Raw genomic sequence first — 14,967 nt, 5'->3', positions numbered from 1 at the left:
ATACAGAGCCCAGTTTACGTCACTTTGTTTTTTTCTGCTGGGTTTAGTTGGGAAAGAGTGGCCTCTGGCTTAGTAGACCTTCCAAAAGTGAAGCATGACAAAGTTCCTGTAGCTTAATTTAATGGAGGATTTTGTTCTGTTGGGGTCATCATTTGGTACGTTTCAGAGTGGGTTTGCTGAGGAGCATCCTCCCCATTGACACCAGATGGAACTGAGGAAGTCCATCCCATCGTCCTGTTTCTTGCTCCCTCCCCGGAGGAACCACTTAAGCAGGATTTTGTCCGCATGTCCCCAGTGGTATAACAAATCCGGGTGGATCATCTGGACAGTAAGCAACGAAGTTCTTGTCTTGAAATAGCCAGAAAGCCACCGCCATTCTGCTGCCTCTCAGTTGAATGAGGGAAAATGACGGAATCCTCAAACCCAGAAAAATACGAAGTCTACCTGCATTGGCTCTCCGTTACTCTAAGCAAGCACCCAGATTTCCTAGTGGGGCCTCCACGCCCCTTCCTGTCCGCCGGTAAGGCCCGGCCCCACCCTTGAATTCTCTTCTCCCGCTACATCCCTTCCCGCGGTCTGGACATGGGCCACACTGGGCCACGGCTGCTCCCCGAGCACACTTGCCCCCTCTCTCCCCTCCCAGTGCCTTTGCACATGCTGATTCCTCTTCCTGGAATGCCCTTCCAGCCCCTTCCCTGCTCAAGGGAATCCGATCTGTCCTGCAGGCTTTAGATCAAACGGCCAGCTCCCCCCCCCCCGACCCCCCTCCATTTGGAGCACGTTGCTCCTTCTGCAGGCTTATCGCCTGCTACCAGTTGTGTTGATTTCCGGGGGCTGCTGTAACAAGTTACCACAAACTGGGTGGCTTCAAACAGCACATTTGTTTTCTTGTAATTCTGAGGGCCAGAAGACCGAAACCGCTATCCCTGGGCCGCACTCCGTCTGGAGAATTTAGGGAAGGATCGGATGGGTCTCTTTCTCTGCGCTTGTGTCAGATCTCCCTCTGCCTCTTTCCTAGAAGGTCATTTGTGATGGCTTTTGCGGCCCACTCCAGTAATCCGGAATGATCTCACCTCGAGACCCTTGATTTGTGTAAGGACCTTTTTGCAGTAAAGGTAACGTTTGCAGGTTCCAGGGATGAGGATGGGGGCCGATCTTGGGGTGGGGGGGGCATTTTTTCATCCTACCACGCTGGTTCTCCAGCTTTAGGGAGAATTGCTTTCATTCTGTTGCAGAGCTGTGGTTGACCACTTCTCCTGCCCATTAGAATGTAAATGCCCTCTGGAGCTGGCCGGAGAGTGAAAGGAGCTCATACATACTAGCCAGATCTCCAGCAGCACCCAGCGAGTCCCCTGTCTGCCGGTCTGTGTCGCCTCGGGCACCCGATTTAACTTGGTGCAACTTCCTTGTGCTCCTTTGTCAGATGGAGGTCTGCAGAGGGCCTGGTGGGGCTGTTTATAACAGCAAAACAACCCACCCCCACATTTAAACACCCTCGATGTGCAAAAGTAAGGGATTGTGCAAAGGTCCATCCATACACCAGAAAACCGTGCAGTCATTAAAATGGCATCTAGGTGGGGCGCCTGGGTGGCTCAGTCGGTTGAGCGTCTGCCTTCGGCTCAGGTCATGATCCCAGGGTCCTGGGATCGAGCCCCCCCCCCCCGCATTGGGCTCCCTGCTCGGCGGAGAGCCTGCTTCTCCCTCTCCCTCTGTCTGCCGCTCTGCCTACTTGTGCTCTCTCTCTCTGTTAAATAAATAAATAAAAATCTTTAAAAAAAAAATGGCCTCTAGGTGTATTGTGGACGTGGAGAAAAGTTTAGATTAGGGAAAAGCACGATCGGCTTTTTGTCAAATAGAGCACATGTGCTATGTGTGAATGTAGTTACTGAATCCCTCTGTACCCTCAGTTTCCTCATGTATAAAACGGAGATCATAGTTCTGACCTCAGCGGGTTGTTGTAAGGATCCAGTAAAATACCACAATAAAGCACACAGAACAAGGCCTGGGACATAGCAAGTGCCGAATAAATGTTGTTATCTTCAAGGAAAACATTCTTCGAAGGTGTGTGTGAGAGGTGTGTGTATTTGTAATGTATGTATGTATATAGAATATGAATAGTATGGGGGCGCCTGGGTGACTCGGTCGGTGAAGCGGCTGCCTTCGGCCCAGGTCATGATCCCGGGGGTCCTGGGATGGAGTCCCGTGTCTGGCTCCCTGCTCGGCGGGGAGCCCGCTTCTCCCTCTGCCTCTGACCCTCCACCCACTTGTTCTCTCTGTCTCAAATAAATAAAGAAAATCTTTTTTAAAAAATTAAAAAGTATGAACAGTATGTATCTCTGGATGGTGGGATTATAAGTTTTATTCTTGTTTTGTTTTCTGTTCTGCAGATGTTCATTTATTTTGCGTGGAGCACGTATTACTTTTATAATCAGAAAAAGTAGAATTCCAGACCAGTTCCATACTTACCTTTCAGGCTTGCTGTATTTATGTGTCGTGTATAAATATATATGTGATGTGTAATATCTGTATAATTGGCATGATGCTAGTATTATTAAGATAATTTCTCCACTAATCCTGCTGTTCCTTGCCCACTCTTTTGTATACCTCACATTCTCGGTCTGTTGAATCAATAAGTTGAGGATGGTCTAGAAATTAGAGACTTCAATTCCCATTTGCTTTTTATTCCTGTCTGCTGAATTATTCCCCAGTTTTTGATCACAATGCATTCTCTACAAAGTGAAGTTTCAAAAAGTATATATGTACATACACTTAAACACACATGATGACTACATATAACTGTATAATGTTTCCTATTTTCTTTTTAAAGATTTTATTTATTTGAGAGAGAGAGAGTGCACGAACAGGGGGAGGGGTACAGGGAGAGGGACAAGCAGGCTCCCTGCTGAGCAGGGAGCCCAAGCGGGGCTCCATCCCAGGACCCTGGGATCATGACCCGAGCCAAAGGCAGACGCTCAACCCACTGAGCCCCCCGCGCGCCCCTGGTTCCTATTTTTAAAATAAACTTTGCGAGGCAGAAATGCCTACCTTGAATTTCCTGAAATGTAAATTTAAATTGCTCTCAACCTCCCTGCATGTGAAATGTGCCTCAGGTTGCTGATAATCAAAAAGTCATCCTTTGCTGCCATTCATAATATCAGTCACTAGAAGGACTTAAATTTCAAGTAAAGCTAATTAATAGGCGATATGCATGGATACTGCAGAGATTTCTGGGTGCAATTTTCCTGATTTTGCACATGCTGTATCTCCGTTCTTTTATTTAAAAATAATCGTAGGCTTCTTGTGGCTTTGAGAACACACGGATGGGAGAATGACTGAGAAATCAGGATCTTTGAAATGGAAGGTCTTGCCTCTGACATTTAAGATAATTAGATTACGGTGCGCAGCTTGGTGAACGGGGCCTTTCTCCCTGGGTACACAGTATCACAGTATGCCTTTCTTCTTCCTTGAGTTCCTTTCTTTCTGGTGGCTTCTCTTCTTCTGTCTTCTCCTGGCTTCCTTTTCTGTTCCTCACTTCCTTCCCGCCCCCCACTCTGATCATTATGTAAAACTGATACAGAAAAATCGATTTGTTGTATTTAAACTGGGTTTGGAATAGTTCTTCATCACTTAAAAAAGGAGGAGGGTGGAAGGCCCGACTAGGCAGAGCCCGGAGGATTTCTGAGGCAGTGGGACTATTCTGTATGACACTGTCAGGGGCGATACATGCCGTCAGGTGTTTGTTAAGACCCGTAGAATGGACAACAGCAAGGGTGAACCCTAATTTGAACCGTGGGCTCTGGGTGATGCTGCTGCTGCTGATGGGTGAGTGTACCTCTCTGGTGTGGGATGTTGATCGTGGCAGAGCCGCTGTGTGGTGTGTGTGGGCAGGGGGTACACGGGAACGGAACTCTCTGTACTTTGTGCTCAATTTTGCTCTGAGCCTAAACCTGCTCAGAAACAAAACAAAACCCTGTCTATTTTTAAAAAGTAAGATGCACAAGGTATGGCGTTTTTCCTTTTGTGAAAAAGAAACTTAAATGTAGTTCTTTTGTGTGTCTGTGGACCCCTCGTTTCTCCTGCCCGTCAGGGGTCCTCATTTTCTCGCCCCACCCCTGCTTAGTTTGCAAGGTTGTTTTCCCAGCTCTCTCGCCAACTGGTTTGGCATGATTATGAAGACCAGCCAATGTGGATTGAACCCTTTGAAGGCTGGGGATGAAAAGTGCTAGGTAAAAGCAAAGCAATTGTGGTGGTAGAATGGAGGTTGATGAGTCAGAAATGTGCAGGTCCGGCTCCTCACTGGGTGGCCCTGGGGGCCGCGCACCGCACCCCCAAAATGGGTCCTGGAAGCCGAAATCCCGGGGTGAAGACGTACCTGCTAATCAGATTCAGGCTTTGGTACAGCTGTGTTTGCTCTGAAGCCCACGTGCAAATCAAATCATTTAGCATACATTAGGGGAATCTGATTTTTGAATAAACTTGATTGGAATCCTTTGGCAAGGCGAGGAATCCTTTTGTCATGCAAATGAACACCCACTAATTTATATCTTTTTGGAAGGTAGAATTTAATGGTCTAGGTTTTTCTAGCTCCCGTGCCATTTAAAATCAAATTGTTTTGGTGCCTTGGAGAGCAGAATCGCTCTGGGAAGTTGCATTAACTCCTTCAGCCCTGGGGAAGCCGTTCAGTCAAGTATGGTTTCTGGGAACTAAATAATACCCTTGTCACCTGAAAGATTTAAAATAGCCTTTGTAAGTGGCTCCTTAGTCTCTGAGAGAACATGACTCATTCCTTCGTTGTAACTTGAAAGAAATCCAAGTGTCAGAAGACGCTTGGGGAATGGACTTGAATTATGCTTGTAAACATCAGTACTAGAAGTTTTAAATATTAGGAAACCAATATGATATGGGTTAAAAGTTGATGGTTGGAATCAGTATATTAGGATGTGGCCCAAAGACTGAATTGGCAGTCCTCTCTAGAACATTCCTTAGGGAAATGTTTGCTGGCCGCGTTCAGGGTTTTGAGCTCCTGCTGTACTCTGGGTACCATAGGTTGTCTGATTCTTTTGTCCAGGGAGGCCCCCCCCCCCCCCCCCCGGCCACTGCCCTCACCCCCCCCCCAGCACCCTGACCCCCTGCATTTCTGACTGCCCTGTGTTTACACATGGCCTCATAATGGTGCTTCTGCCGGCTTTACTGAGGGTTGCTGCCCTCCTCAAGCAGCCTTTGGATCCATCTTCTGTACGTGATCAGTGGAAGGAAACAGTGTATTAGAGGGAGTCTTACATTAGTGCTGGGAGATAGAGCGCATTCTTGCACCTCTTAAAACCCATGTTCTTGACAATATAAAATGGGGGCTGTGGAGGGTGCGGTTCTCCAAGCCTGGGTCAACCTTTGCCTTTTGTTGACCTCAGTGGATGCCACTTAATGGAAAAATATGATCAGGGTTCACCCTATGGAATCATTGCTTAATATTGTAGATGACTCATTGGAACTAGTGTGTTAGAAAATCACTTCCAGATGTGTAGCAGAAACTTTTCCAAAAGGAAGAAATAAACTCTGGAAAACTGGGTTAGTTTTCTTTTTTCTTTTTATGATCTTAGGGCCAGAATCAACTCTTCCTGTATATGGTTGGTCCACACGTATTTGGAGTTCTAAGTAGCCAGACCCAGTTCACTTACTTTTAGACTGGCACCCACAGAGCTGGGGGGCTGCCTTCAGCCTGCCTCCCTATCCCCTCCCCCCCCCCTGCCCCGCCCCCCCTCTCCCCTCTCCCAAGGATGAATGGTCTGGAAGCCTTACCTGGTCCCTCAGGCACTGACCTCATTCTTTATCGTTATCAGCAAACATTTACGGAGCATTCCCCTGCGAAGGCATGTTGCTAGATACTGGGAAGGACGGGAGGACTGTCCTACTGGAGAACAGCACAAGTAGAGGTAAATACTGCAGAGTGACTGAGCCCAGGAGCTCTGGTTGTCAGCATCTGGGTGGAAGTGTCACTTTCTGGTTGTGGAATATTGGGAAAGTTGCTTAACCTTTCTAAGTCTCAGTCTCTTCATCTATCAAATGGGCGCGCCGGTGAGAATAATACCTACTTCCTAAAGGAAGTGTGAGACCCAAATGAGATGGTCCATGGTGAACACTGGGCACCGGCTAAGTGTCAGCCATTATTATTTATCTAATTTGCATCCCCCTCCCATGTGTTGTGTATGTGAGTGTGAGAGCGGGAGAGAACATGAAAAGTGAGTTTGTTGACTGACGCCCTCCAGGAAGCAACCCGTGTTTGATTGTTTTGATTCCCTTTAAATGGATTTCACTCCAGGGCACCTGGGTGGCTCAGTCAGCTGAGTGTCCGACTCTTGATGTCGGCTCAGGTCGTGATTTCGGGGTCGGGAGATCGAGCCCCGTGTTCAGCTCTGTGCTACATGTAGAGCCAGCTTGGGATTCTCTCTCTCCCTCCCCCCTGCCCTCCCCACCCCCATGGTGTGCGTGCACGTGTGCTCTCTCTAAAGAAAAAAAGAATACAGGATTTCACTCCAGCAAAGAGAATTCTCTAGCTTCTCCTATTCAGTGATGTTTCAGTTGGGCCCTCTTAAAAGAGGTCGTGTGTTATCTCCTTGGAGGCACCAGATGACAGGTCTTGCAGATCACGCCATATAGTCAAAAGGAAAATATTTGTAAGTAGCCCAGCCCGGAGCCTTTGCAAAAGCCAAGCCTGCTTCAGCAAGGTGTTTTTGGGAAATAACAATCTTTTTTTTTTTTAAAGACTTTTTTATTTTGGGGGCGCCTGGGTGGCTCAGTGGTTAAGCGTCTGCCTTCGGCTCAGGTCATGATCCCGGGGTCCTGGGATCGAGCCCCACATCGGGCTCCCTGCTCGGCAGGAAGCCTGCTTCTCCCTCTCCCACTCCCCCTGCTTGTGTTTCCTCTCTCGCTGTGTCTCTCTCTCTCTCTCAAATAAATAAAGTCTTTAAAAAAAAAGATTTTTTTATTTTTTATTTGACAGAGAGAGAGAGAGAGCACAAGCAGGGGGAACGGCAGGCAGAGGGAGAGGGAGAGGGAGAAGCAGGCTCCCCGCTGAGCAGGGAGCCCGATGCGGGACTCGATCCCAGGACCCCGGGATCATGACCTGAGCCGAAGGCAGATGCTTAACCAACTGAGCCACCCAGGCGCCCCTTGGGAAATAACAATCTTCCGTTTTCCACCCTGCTTATGTTTTCACAACTTACCTCTCACAATCTTGTATTGGAGTACATTGCATTTGTAGTTTTGTTCATGAGTCGCAAAATGCCTTTTGTATACTAGAATGTGATAACAACATTTCTGAGGCTTGAGAAAGTCATCCAACGAGGCAAAGATCATAACCGTTCCTGTTCAATAGAAATGTATGTCTCCATTCTTTTTGAAGAGTTAAAAATGGTTAGGAATTTGTGAAGCTGCCACGGAACAACTCCAGAGGTGGTGAAGAGTATGTATGCCCAAATTCGACAGCACTGCCTGGAATCCTGACTCTATGAGGTATTGTTTTTAAAGAGAGAGCAGGCTGTGGGGGCGGGGCAGAGGGAGAGAGAGAGAAGCCTAAGCAAAGTCCCCGCTGAGCACTGAGTCCGAGGCGGGGCTCGATCCCACGACCCTGAGATCATGACCTGAGCTGCAATCAAGCGTCTGACGCTTAACCCACTGAGCCACCCAGGTGCCCCCTGACTGTGTTCGTTTTCTGTTGCTGCATGGCCTATTACCACACATTTAGCAGCTTAGAATAACTTCTTATTTCGTAGTTTCTCTGGGTCAGAAGTACAGGCAGGGCTCAGCTGGAGTCTTTCCTCAGAGTCTTGCAGGTGTTGGCAGGGCTGTGTTGTCATCTGGAAGCTCAGGGGCCTTTTCCGAGCTCCTTCGGGTTGGCAAAGCTCAGTTTCTTGTGGTTGTAGGACTGATTGGTTCTGTTTTCCTGCTGGCTGTCAGCTGCGAGTGGGGGTGGCTCTCAATTCGCAGAGGGACACCTTCGGGTCCCGGCTGCATGGGCCTCTCTCACTGTGGCAGTCTGCTTCTAAAAAGCCAGCAGGTTCAGGCGCCTGGGTGGCTCAGTTGGTTGAGCATCCGACTCATGGTTTTTGACTCAGGTCATGATCTCAGCGTTGTGAGATCAAGCCCCGCCGGGGGCTCCACACTCAGCGAGGAGTCTGCTGGAGATTCTCTCTCTCCCTCTCCTTCTTGCTTTCCCTCTGCCCTCCTCCCCACTCTCTCTCTAAAAATAGATAAATAAACCTCTAAAAAAATAAAAAGCCAGCAGGTGGCTTACTCTTTCCAGGTGGGGCCTGGTCCCTCTTCTAGGGGATCACCTGATTAGGCCAGGCCCACCCAGGATCATCTCCTGCTTGGTTGACTCAGAGTCAATTTATTATTCACATACTCAAGGGAGTGCCACCTCATAATCTTCACAGGTTCCACTTACATTCAAGGGGAGGGGATTTTACTGGGCAAGTAGACTGTGGGAAGGAGTCTTAAGGGGCAGCTTAGGATTCGGCCTACCATGTTGACTCTATCACCCACGTGGGCACGTTGCCCAACCTCTCTTAGTCTCAGTTTTCTCCCTGGTAAAATCTGAGTAGCAATAGTATTTTCTGCCTCGGAGGGTTCTCGCGAGAATTAAATGAGGTGTAACACATGCAGTGCATTTAGCACCGCACCTGGAGCTTAGCATACTTGCAATTGTGCTAGAATTGTGGCAGAGAAGAGCTACTTTTTCTTCTCCCCGCTTACCTTTTCTTTTACTGCCCCCGTAATGAAATGGCCTTGTAGGTAGAGCTTGTGAGCATATGCTAAAGAAATTGAGGGTTTTATTTCCCTAACGATTTAAGTACAGAAAGGGATTTCCTAAAAATAAGTTATTGAACACAAATTTCTTTTCTTGTTATTCTTATTTCAGTCTATTTTATTTTTATTTTTATTTATTATTTTTTTAAAGATTTTATTTATTTATTTGACAGAGAGAAACACAGCAAAAGAGGGAACACAAGCAGGGGGCGCAGGAGAGGGAGAAGCAGGCTCCCCGCGGAGCAGGGAGCCCGATGCGGGGCTCGATCCCAGGACCCTGGGATCATGACCTGAGCCGAAGGCAGACGCTTAATGACTGAGCCACCCAGGCGCCCCCAGTCTATTTTATTTTTAAAGATTTATTTATTTGAGAGAGAGAGAGAGTAAGAGAGAACACGTACGCGTACAAGCAGGGGGAGGGGCAGAGGGAGAGACACTCAAGTAGATTCTGTGCTGAGCACAGAGCCGGATGTGCGGGTTTGATTCCATGACCCCACAGCCGCATGGCCCCAAGATCATGACCTGAGCTGAAATCGGGAGTCGGATGCTCAACCAATTGAGCTACCCAGGTGCCCCTATTTTTTTCTTTTTAAAGATTTTATTTTTTAGGTAATCTCTATACCCAGCGTGGGGCTCGAACTCAACCCTGAGACCAGGAGTCGCATGCTCTAACCACTGAGCCAGCCAGGCGCCCTATGACACAAATTTCTCAAGCAGCTGTTTTGGAATGTCTAGGTGAAGGCCTTCCTGTAGATACCCTTCGGACTTGATTCTTTGCTCAGTGAATGCATGTGCACTACTCAGTTCATGCTCTCCCCCGCCCTGGGGTTTGAGGTATGTTTCCTAGTTAAAGGAAAGGTTTCAGACTATTAGTCCGCTTAGGAAAAAAGTAGTGATCTAGATCAGTGATGGAGAGTTGAGAATGCCTTTGATAGCAAATACTTACTTTGTAGAGCAGGAAATAGCAATTTACAGGCAGGACCCACACAGGGTTTCTAACCTTTAGTCTGAAGATAGTCAGCAGTTCAGCCTCTGAACAGTCCTGAAATTTAGAGTTAATTTATTCCCAGAAGCTGCTGAAGCACAGCCATTTCAGGGGATTTGAGTATGGTTTCAGGGCCATTCTAGAAGAAAATGAGTATGTGTTGCTTCTTCCCATTGCCTGTACAAATTGATTATACTTCAGAATACTTGCAAAATAAATTCCCACGTGACCAATAGTTGTTTAGAAGCCCCAGTTTGCTGGTGGGAGTTGGGGGGCAGGGGGGAGAGGGCAAAGAAACAAAGGGCAGAGACCCAAGAAAGGCCATGCGTGCAATTGACAAACACTGGGAATCACTTCTGGAGAGTATGATTCTTCAGGATGGAACTGATCTTGGATGTCATTTTTCACCATGATGACTTAAACGTTCAGTTTCATTTAGTAGTGACAACTCTGCGTGTTTAGCTTCCGGGTGAGAAGTTTGGAAGTTTGAGTGTATGTTGTCCAGAACCAGCCCACGGGAAGATAGCATATGAGATGCCTGCTGGGCAGAACTGGGGAACCTTAAAAGTCTACGGGATTCCGCTGTCTCCCCCCCCCCCCCCGCCCTGGGCTCACCTACCACACCCGGCCTGAGCGCCCTTTCTATGACTCCCTAGCATACAAGTGGCCTACAGCATTAGCTGCCCAGGGAGGAGCCATGTTGGGGGAGGAATTATGAGTCGTTACCTCATTGAGAAGATCTCAGTTCATGTTCCTCTACCCGCCCAGGGATGTCTAAAAAGAGGTATAAGGATTCACTTCCTTTTATCTACACTTTAGGCCGTCTGCCTGCTCCCTAAAAATTTTATCTGTACATTCTTTAAAAAATAAAGTTTATTAAAAACTTTTGTGTACCAGAGGACGCCATCAAGAGAATGAAAAGGCAACCGACAGAATGGAAGAAAATATGTGCTAAGCATATATCTGATAAAGGATTAATACTCGGAATGTATGATTTAAAAAACCTCAGAGAACTTTAATAAACATTTCTCCAAAGAAGATGGGGCAAATGGCCAATAAGCATAGGAAAAGATGCTCAGCATCACTAAGCATTGGGTAAATGCAAATCAAAACCATAGCAAGATACCTCTTCACACCCATCAGGATGGTTGTTATCTAAAAACAAAACAAAATGGGGGCGCCTGAGTGGCTCAGTCAGTTTGGCATCTGACTCTTGATTTTGGCTCAGGTTGTGATCTCGGGGTCCTGGAATTGAGCCCTGTGTCAGGCTCCCTGCTCGGCAGGGAGTCTGCTTCTCTCCCTCTCCCTCTGCCCCCGCTCTGCTCGCTCTCTAAAATAAATAAATAAATCTTTAAAAAATAATAAAAATGAAAAATGAAGAAAAAAGCCTAATAACAAGTGTTAGAGAAGATGTGGAGAAATTGGAGCCCCAGTGCACCACTGGTGGGAATGGAAAATGGTGCGGCCGTTGTGGAACACAGTGTGGCAAGTTCCTCAAAAACTTAAATTTAGAATTACCATATGATTCAGCAATTCCACTTCTAGGTATATACCCCAAAAGAAACGAAAGCAGGAACTCATACAGGTACTTGCATGCCCGTGTTCCCAGCAGCGCTCCTCACAATAGCCAAAAGACAGAAACAACCCAGATGTCCTTCCGCAGATACCCAAAACCTGGTATATATGTACAATGGAATATTATTCAGCCTTTAAAGGAATGCAGTTCGGACACCTGCTACAACACAGATGAGTCTTGAAAGCGTCATGCTAAGTGAAATAAGCCAGACGCAAAAGGACAAGTGGTGTGTGGTTCTGTGTATAGGGAGTACCTTGAACAGGTACAAGAGACAGAAGGCAGATTAGCGGTACCAGGTGGTGGGGGGGGGGGGGGGGGAAGGAGGGGTTCCTGTTAAATGCGTGCAGAGTTTCCATTTGGGACGCTGAAAAAAAACTCAGGGAGGGGCGCCTGGGTGGCTCAGTCGTTAAGCGTCTGCCTTCGGCTGGGGTTGTGATCCCAGAGTCCTGGGATCGAGCCCCGCATCAGGCTCCCTGCTCGGCGGGAAACCTGCTTCTCCCTCTCCCACTCTCCCTGCTCGTGTTCCCTCTCTCACTGTGTCTCTCTCTGTCAAATAAATAAATAAAATCTTAAAAAAAAAAAAGAAGAAGAAGAAACTCAGAGATGAACGGTGGTGATGTTTGCATAACAACGTGAATGTGCTTGGTACCACCGAAGTGTACACCTTAAGATGGTTAAAGTGGTCAATATCGGGTCAGGTCTATGTCACCGTAGTGGAAAAAACCAACAACAACAACGTATAAAATTGAGTATATGCTTTTGGATTATAACAGCAATACTTGTTTGTGCTGGAGAAATGGTGGTGGTGGTGGGGGGGGGACACAGAAAAGAAAAAAGAAGAAAAAAAAATCGCCCGTAATTCCCCTGCTCGGATTACTTATATTTTTCATGTTTTCCTTTGCCCGTATTTACTCTCTCCTTGTCAGCACAGATGACAGTCACTTTCTGCCACTTCCCGTACAGGTGGGTTCGATAACACCTCTAGTGCTTCCCCGGCGAAATCTCAGGGCCTCAAGCAATCCACAAACAGAAAAGACATGAAAAAGGCCTCCCGGTAGAGGAAGGCATCACTCCCAGGCCATGGGGGCCTCGGGTCAGCAGGTCTGGCTGCCGGCCACAGTTTTATGAAAAGCATACAGAAAGGGCTTCAACGCCGACTGCTCCCGGGGCCTTCCAAAGGGGGGACTCTGGCCTCTGGTCCCCGAGGGATTGGAAGATGCTGAGGCTTTGCCAGAGGCTTCCTCTGCCTGTTTGCTCGATGACCACCTTGCAGATGGCTGGAAAGTGGCTGCTCCCAGGTTGTGTTTACAAGGGAACAGGATCAAGCCTTTGACCTGGCCCCAGGCTTCGGCTTCCACCGTGCAAAGCCAGTGTGTTCCAGAGTTCTAGGAAACTCACTGGCCTGGACCTGGATTGAAGCTTACGATGGTCTGGTCGCAGGAAAGAGGAAAAGGCCTGGTGGCTTAGCAAGGGGGAGGGGGTGACGGAGACAGAAAGCTTTTAAGCATTTCACCGGGTGCCGCTTTGAATTCTGCCAAGAGATTGATTCGCTTTCCTGGTGCAAAAATGGGATGTTATTTAAATGCGGGATGAAAACGGCATTGGAGAGAATAGGCTTTAATGGCAAGAATCCTTTCAGGGGGCCCATCCTCTCCCTATAGATTAAAGGAGAAAAGCAGTAATCCTGTTTTGCCAGAATTATCTTGTTGGGAAGTAGGTAAGCAGCGGTGGGGAAGTAATTACACCGATCTTCCCCTTAAACACAGCAGAATGACAAATGCCAACAGCGCCGGCCTTTGAAAAGTCACCAGCATAGGAGGCCACACTCCCTACCTGCTCAACACACAGGGAATGAGTTCCTGAGTCATGTGAGATGATCCCGGCCTTTACTCTGCCGTCCCCCACCTCACCCGTATTGATTTTCATCGTGGATGTCTTTTTATCATTAGATGAGAGTCCGCGTTTTGGTCATAAGGGAAAACTGTCGTTTTAAAAAAAAACCCTGACTTCGAATGGTTTAGTTGCATTTCATCAATTCTATAATTACATCATTGTTATCATTGTTGCCGCCTGCCTCCCCCCCCCCCCCCCCCCCCGTTGATACAGGTCCTGTCATTTTAAAAGGTTCGCTCTCTGGGGGCACGTGGTTGGCTCAGTCGGTTAAGCCCCTGACTTGATTCTGGCTCAGGTCATGATCTCAGGGTTGTGAGATGGAGCCCCGTGCTGGGTGTGGAGCCTGCTTAAGATTCTCTCTCTCCCTCTGCACCCCATCTCTAAATAAATAAATAAAAATCAATAAAGGGTTCCCTCTTTAAGGCTGGAGCTTCACGTTGCCTACTGAAATCCCTAGAATTTTTAACACCTTGTGTGAGAACCTGGGATCAGGCTTTACCTCTGACTTTTGGGGCAGTATGTTGTGCACATAGCAGGTGCTCAGTAAACGGCTTATGGGTGGATGTGTCCTGGAAATGAAAGAGATCCTTGAACACTGTTTCCCAATTCTCTATACTCTGGGATTTCTCTTATGTGATTTGGAAAACCGTAGCTATCAGAAATCAAGAGGAGTGGGATTCCAATTTGGAAGGAGAAAAATACAGAAAAGAGGTAGAGGAGCATCAAAATAGTGACAGTGGCCATCTGTGGGTGGTCTTTTATTTTCTGTTTTCTCTTTTTGGATTAAAAATTCTTCAGTGAACATGCATTGCTTTAGAATGACACAAACCAACAAATCTTCTATAACACGCATGCAGCCTGTTTATATGAAGTTAGGAAGGCAGTGTATCTTCACCTTTCTTGGGTTACACACTCCTTTGAGATTGTGGAAAGTGCTTGGAGCCTTTTTTTCCTAGAAAAAAGGATCTAGCGTTTTCCATATAATTTCAGAGTTTCCCGTCCTGTCCAAGGATCACTTAAGACCCCAGATTAGGAGGCTGTTTAGGAAAGGAGAAAGCGGCACCCAAGTAGGGGTTGGCTGCCAAGTAAATGTGGAATGCTGTAGCGTTAGATGCGGATTAGCATCAGCATGGGGACATCTGTTTCAGTCCTAGAGCCCTTGCATCAGGCTATGCAAATCACTCAAGACGCCCCTGTGTGAGAGAGGGGATTTCCCTTTGTGAAGCCTCAAGTGTCCTGCCTGTTCTTGTGTAGGTCGGGGGGAACTCAACAGGGAGTAAGTGAAAGCCTTGAGGGTGGGGCTGAGAGCCCGGCTGAGCCGAGAATTTGTATCCTTATAAATGAAGTCCCTAAGCTCCCAGTCAGGATTTTCTCCAGCAGCAGCAAAGAAAAAAGAAGCAGGGCGTTTGATCCGGGGCTGGGGAGTGGCCCTGGACAGTTTTTTTTTTCCGGAATGACAAGGGGTTAATGAGGGGGCTGTTGGCCATGGGGTCCAGGCTGAATCGAAAATGAAAGCAAGACAGGAATGCGCTGTCGTATGGAGAGGATGGGCAAGGGTTATGCTAGCCTAGTTGAAGAATGTACTGGGGGAGAAGGTCGAGAGAGTCTTTCCTGGGAAGGACCTAGTTTTGTCATGACCGTGGTTCTGCCACCTGCTGTAGGTAGAGGTCTGTGGGGACAAGGCAGTTGCTTTTTTTTTTTTTTTTTT

General features: G+C 47.5%; 1 protein-coding gene across 4 annotated transcripts in view; it reads left to right on the top strand.

The window, feature by feature from the left end:
* Positions 1 to 14,967, top strand: part of DOCK11 (dedicator of cytokinesis 11) — a 182,776-nt gene that overhangs the window by 15,687 nt on the left and 152,122 nt on the right. Inside the window, exon 2 of one of the 4 annotated variants that reach the window (XM_073879225.1) lies at positions 5,838 to 5,930. The exons of the other annotated variants lie outside the window; for them this stretch is intronic. The gene's annotated coding sequence lies outside the window, so the exon portion shown is untranslated. The remainder of the gene's footprint in view (positions 1 to 5,837; positions 5,931 to 14,967) is intronic. 4 annotated transcript variants of the gene reach the window in all.

This window comes from Callorhinus ursinus, unplaced genomic scaffold (genome assembly GCF_003265705.2).
Source record: "Callorhinus ursinus isolate GAN/ISIS: 27379988/994484 unplaced genomic scaffold, GSC_fseal_2.0 scaffold33, whole genome shotgun sequence".
Lineage (NCBI taxonomy): Eukaryota > Metazoa > Chordata > Mammalia > Carnivora > Otariidae > Callorhinus > Callorhinus ursinus.
Note: the sequence above shows the minus strand (reverse complement) of the source record. Positions and strands in the feature narration are given on the sequence as shown.